Source organism: Gavia stellata, chromosome 9 (genome assembly GCF_030936135.1).
Source record: "Gavia stellata isolate bGavSte3 chromosome 9, bGavSte3.hap2, whole genome shotgun sequence".
Taxonomy (NCBI): Eukaryota; Metazoa; Chordata; class Aves; order Gaviiformes; family Gaviidae; genus Gavia; species Gavia stellata.
The window spans coordinates 4,240,779-4,248,366 of NC_082602.1; positions in this window are offsets into that span (position 1 = coordinate 4,240,779).

A 7,588-nucleotide genomic window follows, 5' to 3' on the forward strand; every position below is an offset into this window, starting at 1 on the left:
CCGTGGCACAGGTGCTCGAAAAGAAAACCCCACGATCGCTGTACAAATTAATTCTGCAACTCGGGTGAGAGGGTAGCATGGGGGGGAGCTGCCTCCCTTGTGCTGCCATCCTGACCCACACTGCGACGCGGGATGCTGGAAAGCCGCGGGCGGTGGAGGATGCCACCATCCCCGAGGGGCTCGCCGTCTGGGGGGACAAAATCATTGTGTCCCCCAAGAAGTGAAAGCAGGGGGCATGGGCTGCTTCTTCCTGAGCAAAAAGCCCTCCTGCTCTTTCACACGGCTTTTCTTTACAGAAAAAGGAGGGTGGTTTGGGGAAGCACATCGAGGGATGCTCGTGGGAGACTCCTGAGGAAAAAGAGGCGTGAAGAAATGACTGATGGTACAATATTGCACGCGCTGGTTGTCAGGCAGCTGAGGTCCGTGCAGACCCTGGGGTCCACGGCAGTACGTGGTCCGTGGCAAGCAGAGATAATTCAGTACCTTAGCTGGGCAGGATTTTACACGTGCCTGCATTTTACCTGCTTTCTATGTAATATTTCATCTATTTAGAGATGAAAGGCGATCCCGCCTCTCACAGCAGAAGGGCCAGGGAAGGCAGAGAGAGGAGCGATACACCGTGGGGATAGCTGGACGGAGAAACGTTCTGTGGTTAGATGGAAAATGAGAGGGGGAGAAGCCCTGCAGTACAATTTCAAGGTTGAGCGAGTGGTGGCAGGAGGCTGCAAAGGTTCTGCCTAGCCGCTCCGCTTTCGTAGGCAGGGTGGAGAGGGGAGGTCACAGGATCTGGCTCCAAAAAAAATAAGGTTTCCTAGAATGAGCCTGCAGAGAAAGGCTTAGCAGGGAGGTTATCCTAGCCCTCCCGCTAACCAGCGTGGTCCCTGCCTTGTAGGGTAGGCACTAATTGTGGTGGCCTCCGACCGAATGGCAAGTGGGAGCATCCCTCTGCTCACAAGGCATCACTTCATTTTAGTCCCTTTTTGTCCCAGCTCTGAGCTTGTTAAATGGCAATTGCGACGGCGCATCCCCCGCGGGCTGCATCTCAGATCAACGTTGCTTCCCTCACGCAGGAGCTTGGGAACGTCAGCTCACTAAGTTGGTTTGAGGTCCAGCCTGCACGCAGCTAGTGCTGTTGCTGTCTGATTTAAACCAAGCTTGACAGGGAGATACAGCTCACCGATACTGAATTCCTGGGGGTTTTGTGAACCTAGGCGGTGAAATCCCACTAGTCCTGCCCCCCCGATGGGAAAGGCTGCAGCCTGGGCTCCACCGGGAATGGGACCAGGAGTCCAAGCTGGACCCAGAGGCCGGGAGGAACTCGGCTTCGTTAGAGCAGACTTATGTAAAACAAGTGACAGGTCTTCAAACCGGTCAGGATGGGAGCTGGAAGCCAGCCGCCCGGGTTGCACGCTGAAAGCCGCAGTGTGAAGCCATGGTGTAGGAACCGGGCAATGATTAAGCGGAGGAGAGGTGTGCTTCTATTTAAATAGAAACACTGACCTGAATTTATCATGAGAGTCGTTAAGTGAGACATAAGTCCTGCAAAGTCAGAGTGGCTGCAGGCAACAAGCAGGCCTGAGATGCGTCTTCAAGTTGCTTAACGTAAGGTTTGGCTTTGGTTCCCCCTCCCTTTTTGTTGTTTCTTCCCCTAATTAGTTCCCTGACTTTCTGGACGTGGCCGGGATCCGCACGGCGCAGGTATCCTGATGGTGCATGCTGCCGATGAAGAGGACAAAGGAGGGATGAAGAGCCCAGGAGGGGGAAACCACCCCGACCGCACGGGCACAGCTCAGCGGGATGCTCAGAGCCCTGCACCAGTAACGCCTGCACCCTGTGCACTCCTCGTGACCTGCAACTTTAGGACGAGCTCAGGTACCGAGGGCAAATCCTTAGCAAACCCAGTACAACCCAGGTGTGATGGGAGGAAATTATTTGCCAGCACCTCCCCTAACCCCGGGCAGCTCATGGAGCTCAGCTGTTTGTCAGGGACTTCTGGGGTTTAACCCCAGAGCAGCTGCAGGTGCACCAGGGCTGGCTCCGGTGTGCAACATCGGGCTCAGCCCCCTCCTGCAGCTTAACCAGGTTGGGGGGGCTCCATCACCCGGGGGGGGCTCCCCGCAGCTGGGGGCTGCTGCAGAGCCCCCCTCCCCAGGGCTGGGGTGACTGCACGAGTTGCAGACCTCTGCCCAATTCAAATCCCTCGGCCCAGGGGCTGTGGTAATTGCATAATTAGCAGAAGCTGCTCAAGAGAGGCAAGGGCTTAATTATCCCCTCCTGCTCCCGCAGAGGCATTTGCCCACTGCTGCTGCAGGAGGAAGGATGCAAAGGTGAGCGGATGGGAAGACTCCCGACATTGCCAAGCGGGGCTCCGGGAGCGGCTTTAGCAGCACAAACTGCGCTTGGTTAGTGTTGTAATTAAAGCTGCTTGGGATGGGGTCTGGTGGGAAGGTAAAGCTCCTCTGAGTTGCAAGTGGTTGGAGGTTGCGTATGTGCGTGCAGCAGGGCAGGACCCAAAGGCCTCCTGGGGTTGGGGGACACGGGGTGCTGCCATGGGCTGCGTCACCCCCTCGGTGTGGGCACCGGTGTCGTCGCACGTTGCTCTCTACGGCTTTATCGCTTCTAAGAACGCAAGAAACTGGGTGAAGCGGTGGGACTTGGCTGCCTTCCCCAAAGCTGCTCCTTGGGAGGACTTGGGCTGGAGGTAGGGGTTTGTCCCGCCATGTCCCGCTGGGCTTGGGAAAGCTGGGAGGACCTGGGCTCGGAGGGGAAGGGTGAGGTGGAAACGTGCATCGGTGGCACGGCAAGAATAACACCGCGTCTGTAGAAACCAAGGCCCCGACTGCTCGAGGGAGAGGAGCTCGGGAGGAATAACCGCCGTGCGGCTCTCTTGGCGAGCGCGGTGCCCGTATCGCTTTCCCGCTCATGTATGATTTACGTGTTGGCTGCTCTGGCACAAAGGGCAGAAAAATAAGAAGAATAGCCAAAAAAATAACATGAAACCCAAAGAGGCTGAGTTGAACTTCACGTGGCCGCTCGCCTGCTTCGGGCTGAAGTCGTCTTTGAAGAGGCATCCGCAGCCTCGGGGGTGCCCCTCGCCAGCCCGGGGGGTGACCCCGGACCGGGGGGGGGGGCGGCTGCCGCACCGGGAGTCCCCGGGGGGGGCGAGGGGGGGGTGTGCTCGGCGGAGCCGGCGCTGAAATACCCGGTACCTGGGCAAGGGGCGCTGCGCCGCCCGCCTCAGCCGCCGCTCGGGCTCCTTCCCCACCCCTTCCTCCTCCTCCTCCTCCTCCTCCTCCTCCTCCTCCTCCCGCGGCGGCTCACTCGGCTGGCAGGGGCGGCGGGGGGGGGCATGGAGGGTCGCCGCTGACACCGGGACCGGCTGCTACAGGTGAAGTCCCGCGAGTTTCCTTCTTTTGTTATTTATTCCGCGGTTATGTAGTTAGGGGGGTGCGCGGGCGCGGAGCCGCCGGCATCCTTCCCCCCCCCCACCCCGTCCCCCCCCCGGGGGTGGCTCTGCGCGCCGTCCTTCTTCCCAAACCTCGCTTATCTGCCTGCACCGAGGGGACAACTTGTTTGGGGTGAGCCCTGCCATTATTATTATTATTATTGTTATTGTTTGGTTTTGTTTTTTTTTTTTTTTTGGGGGGGGGGGGGTCGTTCAGCGCAGTGGTTTCAATGGCAGGAGCCGGGGGAGCCCAACCTTCCTTTTAGCAAGAAGAAGTGTGGGTGCCTGCTGCCCTGCCCCTCCCAACGGAAAGCACCGTGTCCTGTGTCCCCCGTGTCCCCCCCCTGCACCCCCAAACCCCTCCTGGGCTGCGGTTTTGAGTTTGGCTTGGAAGGAGGCGGCGGTGAGAAGCTGCAAAGTTTCCCGGGAGAGACGGGGCTGAACTTCTTCAAAGGGGTGGGGGGGTGCGTGGGGTGGGTGGGGGGGGTGGGAGAGGGGGGGTGCGTGGGGTGGGAGAGGGGGGGTGCGCGGGGGGTGCCGCGGTGCAGCCCGCGTGTGCGGGTCTGACCCGAGCCCAGCGGGACTAAAACGCGGTGGAAGAGGTGGGTTTATTTTTGTAATCCCTTCAAAAGCTTATTAAATGAAAAAAACCCCAAACCAACCCGTCTTTTCCAAGTGACAAAATTGCCCCAAAGGGTTTCTTCTTATTTCTTGAGAAAACACTTTATTTGATTTCCCCCCCCCCCACTTCTTTGCTTGCTCCTCTTTTCCTTAATCTCTGACAAAACCCACAATGCTCTTTTATTTCAATAAATGGTTTCCTGACCGCCTCAAATACTGACCCCTGCACACATCCAACTTGGCTTTGGCCAGACATCTTTAGCTTCGAACTGCCTGGAGTCGCCACCGGAGCCTTTATTTAAAGAAAATGCTCAAACTTCAAGAGTCTGGTCCCTATTAAAACCAGCCGGCTAAATTACATTACCCGTCCTCTTAACTCGCAGAGTTTGGGGTTTGTTCGGGGTGTTTCGGCTGTAAGCTTTTTATGGCAGGGATAGCTTTTCCCCCGGTGTTGTTCTTCGGGTTGATCTACATGGCACCAGCCCCTTTGTTCTGATCCACGATTTTTGGATGCTACACAAAGGTAAATAATAGCCCGTGCTCGGTTACTGGCATTTAATTGGGAAAATACAAAAGCTGTAGTGTTGGTAGTGAAGACCTAGCCAAAAAAAAAAAAAAAGGGAAGAAACTAATAAGGCTGTTGATAGAAAAGGCAACAGTTCTGTTTAAAAAAAAAAAAAAGTGGGAGAAGGAAAACCAGAGCTGAGGTAGCTTATTTGGCCGAAGGAAAGGATGGGGAGGACGGGGTGCCGTGCTGGCTGGGTGCCGGTGAGGAGCGGAGCTGGCTGGGGCTGGGGGTGCAGCCCAGGGCTCCCCCGGGTACCCTGCGTGGGGAGGGCGAATCCAAAACCCGTCCCATGCCAGCGATGCCCGGGGGTGCTGCCAGCACCCTCTCGCCAACTGCTATCGCTTCCCCACGCTGCCTCTCCTCTTTTATCCACTGGTGCTTTTTTTTGGGGGGGGGATGCTGGAAGGGGAAGTTTTCCATGCTGGTGCATGGCTTTTTGTTGTTGTTTGGGTTTTTTTCCCCTGTGCTGGGGGAAAAGCCCTGTCTGGCAGCAGACCCCTGGGCACAACTGATGTCAAGGGGGTCAGGAGGGCTGGCAGAGCTGCCGCTTGCCAGTGGCCACCGTGGCCGGGCTGCAGGCAACGAGCCCGGCTCCTTGCCAGGGTCTTGCTGGCGCATCCTGCGGCAGCCCGGGACACCTCGCGCGTGTGGCCTCGGTGCACAACAGCATTACAGGGTAGAGCTGGTGCACAAATTTTGGTTAATTTACTTAATTTTTTTTTTTGATGGGGTACGCTATTCCCATGGGAAACTCAGATTTGTCAAATGGGTGTTCTGGGGGAAGGAGTTTTCCTGTTGTCTCTCCTTCTCCCCTGCCCTGGGGAAGGAGGAGAGGAAATCCCTTCGCAATTACATTTTCCTCCTCCGCTCCCCTCCCTCCCCAGTGCAAAGCTCTCTTGTTTCGGAACGCAAACTGTAGGTTTTGTAGCACCAAGTTGAGAACGTGTCGTGAAAATACAATGTTTTGTTTTAAGACCAAGTTGTAAAATACTCCCTTTATGTGAAACTGTTAAAATTGATGTTCTTTTTTTTTTTTTGCGATAAGTGGGAGAAACAATGTTTTGCAAGAGGTGGGAGCTGCAGGGCTTGGCTGTTTGCTGTAGCCGGGCAGGGGAAGGGCACCCAGCCCATGTGCAAAGAGGCTGCGTGTCCCTCCCAGGGGCATCACCTGAATATAGCAGGGAGGTGGCACCAGTCAGGGTTTCTGCTGCCCAGCTGCAATAATCTCCAGAATAATGTCCCTGCTATGGTAGCGTCTCTGCTGACCTGCTGGAGGTATCCAAAGAAAAAGGGCACCGCAATCCTCTGCGGAGCGCACCCCAGGAGCAGCTGGGGTGGTGAGGACATCTTAAAAAGGATTTAATTTATGAAGTTCCTTAGGTGTTCTGTGCAGATGGTCTTGAGCACAGATTAATTTTAAATTTAAGAAGCTTTAGGATATGGGGCTGGCTTGTGGCCTCTCGTTTGGGTGTAAAACATCCCAGCTGCTCACTAATTTAGCTGGAGGTTTGCTTTGTGAGTGTAAATAGTTCAAAGTGCATCCCAAAACTTCTGTGTTTTTTCCCACTACAGTGTCCTGCTTCCTCCAATAAGACTTTTAATAACGTTACAGGGGGATGAGGATTAGTTTGGGGCTTTTATGGCCCAAGACCTACAAACATGAAAATTCATGCCTTCGTGCTTGGGTTGCTATTGGACCTTATTTCAGCGTGCGGGATCTGCAGCTGAAAGGGGGAATCCCTGTGGTTAAGACTCACCCAAATCTTGCAGATGTCCTGGATCTCACCCGTGGTTCGGGCATGACCAGGACACTATGGCAGGGGCTGGAATAGTATTTTTGCAGGGGGTGTGCCATGTGGCGTGTCGAGCTCAAAGCTTCGGTCAACACGGGCAGGAAACCTTTGGTCCTGGAGCCTGGTGGCTTTTGGTCCATGGAGATGTTAGCACGTGGCTCTGGTGGGTGCTTGCTGACTATGGTGCGCTCCGTAAACGATCAGAGGGGCCGTCCTGGGCACATGTCTCTCTTTTTCTGTTAGACAGCCTCGCAGAAGCATCCGCTTGAACCCGTGCCCCGGGGCCAAGGACCTTGCTGGATGTCTCTTGCAATGGAAACTCTGATCTGGCCGTGGGAGGGCCGTCATGTCCCCTCCCCAGCCTCTGCCGGAGCCAACGCTGCAGTGAGGCTTTTTTCCATCCTTAGCCTGAATTGCTTTGCCCTGATCTGTGCATTTGATATAAAAGCTGCTCTCCAGGGCAGAAAGATGTCCTGCTTGGAGGATGCTGGGGAGAAAGCCACTGGGGGCAAAATCCTGATGGAAACAGGGGGGTGTGCTGGTGCTCGGGCTGCTGCAGCTTTGACAAGGGCATGTAGGAGAGGGACCGGGCAGCTTAGAAGGGTACTCAGCCACGGCCGGGGTCCTAGGAGGGCTTGCGTGAACAAGCCTGTCACCGGTGACGAGCCACTGCCATTAATCCAAATAACTTAATCTCTGCGGAATGCCTTTGTCTTTCAGTTTGACCCCCTGCTCTTGGGGGCTGCTGTTTGGGATCGAGGGATTTTGGGGGGGGTTCCTCCTAAATAGCCCCATCTTCCTTTCCCTGCGCTGTCTCTACTGCTTTAGTTTTTTCCCCTCCCTCCTAAAATTTCAGCTGGTGGGTGATTAGCCCCAGCGTGCCCACGGTGTTAGTCCATATCAGGCGAAGCCTCGCTTCGATTAGCCTGAACAGCCAGCGGGCCTCGGAAAGGTCTGTCGCAGCAAAGTGCCTCTCGCTGAAAGTTAAGTGAGCTTTGTGCGAAAGCAGCAAGGACACTTCTCTCTTGATTTGGCTGAGGCAAGAAATGGCCTGAGAGCTTTTGCACCTCAGGTTGCTCAGTGTGAGGGGGGGTTTGTTTTTTTTCTTTTTGGGTTGCTGGTTTTCCCTCCTCCGAAGCACGCCGATTTCTCTCTCCTTTT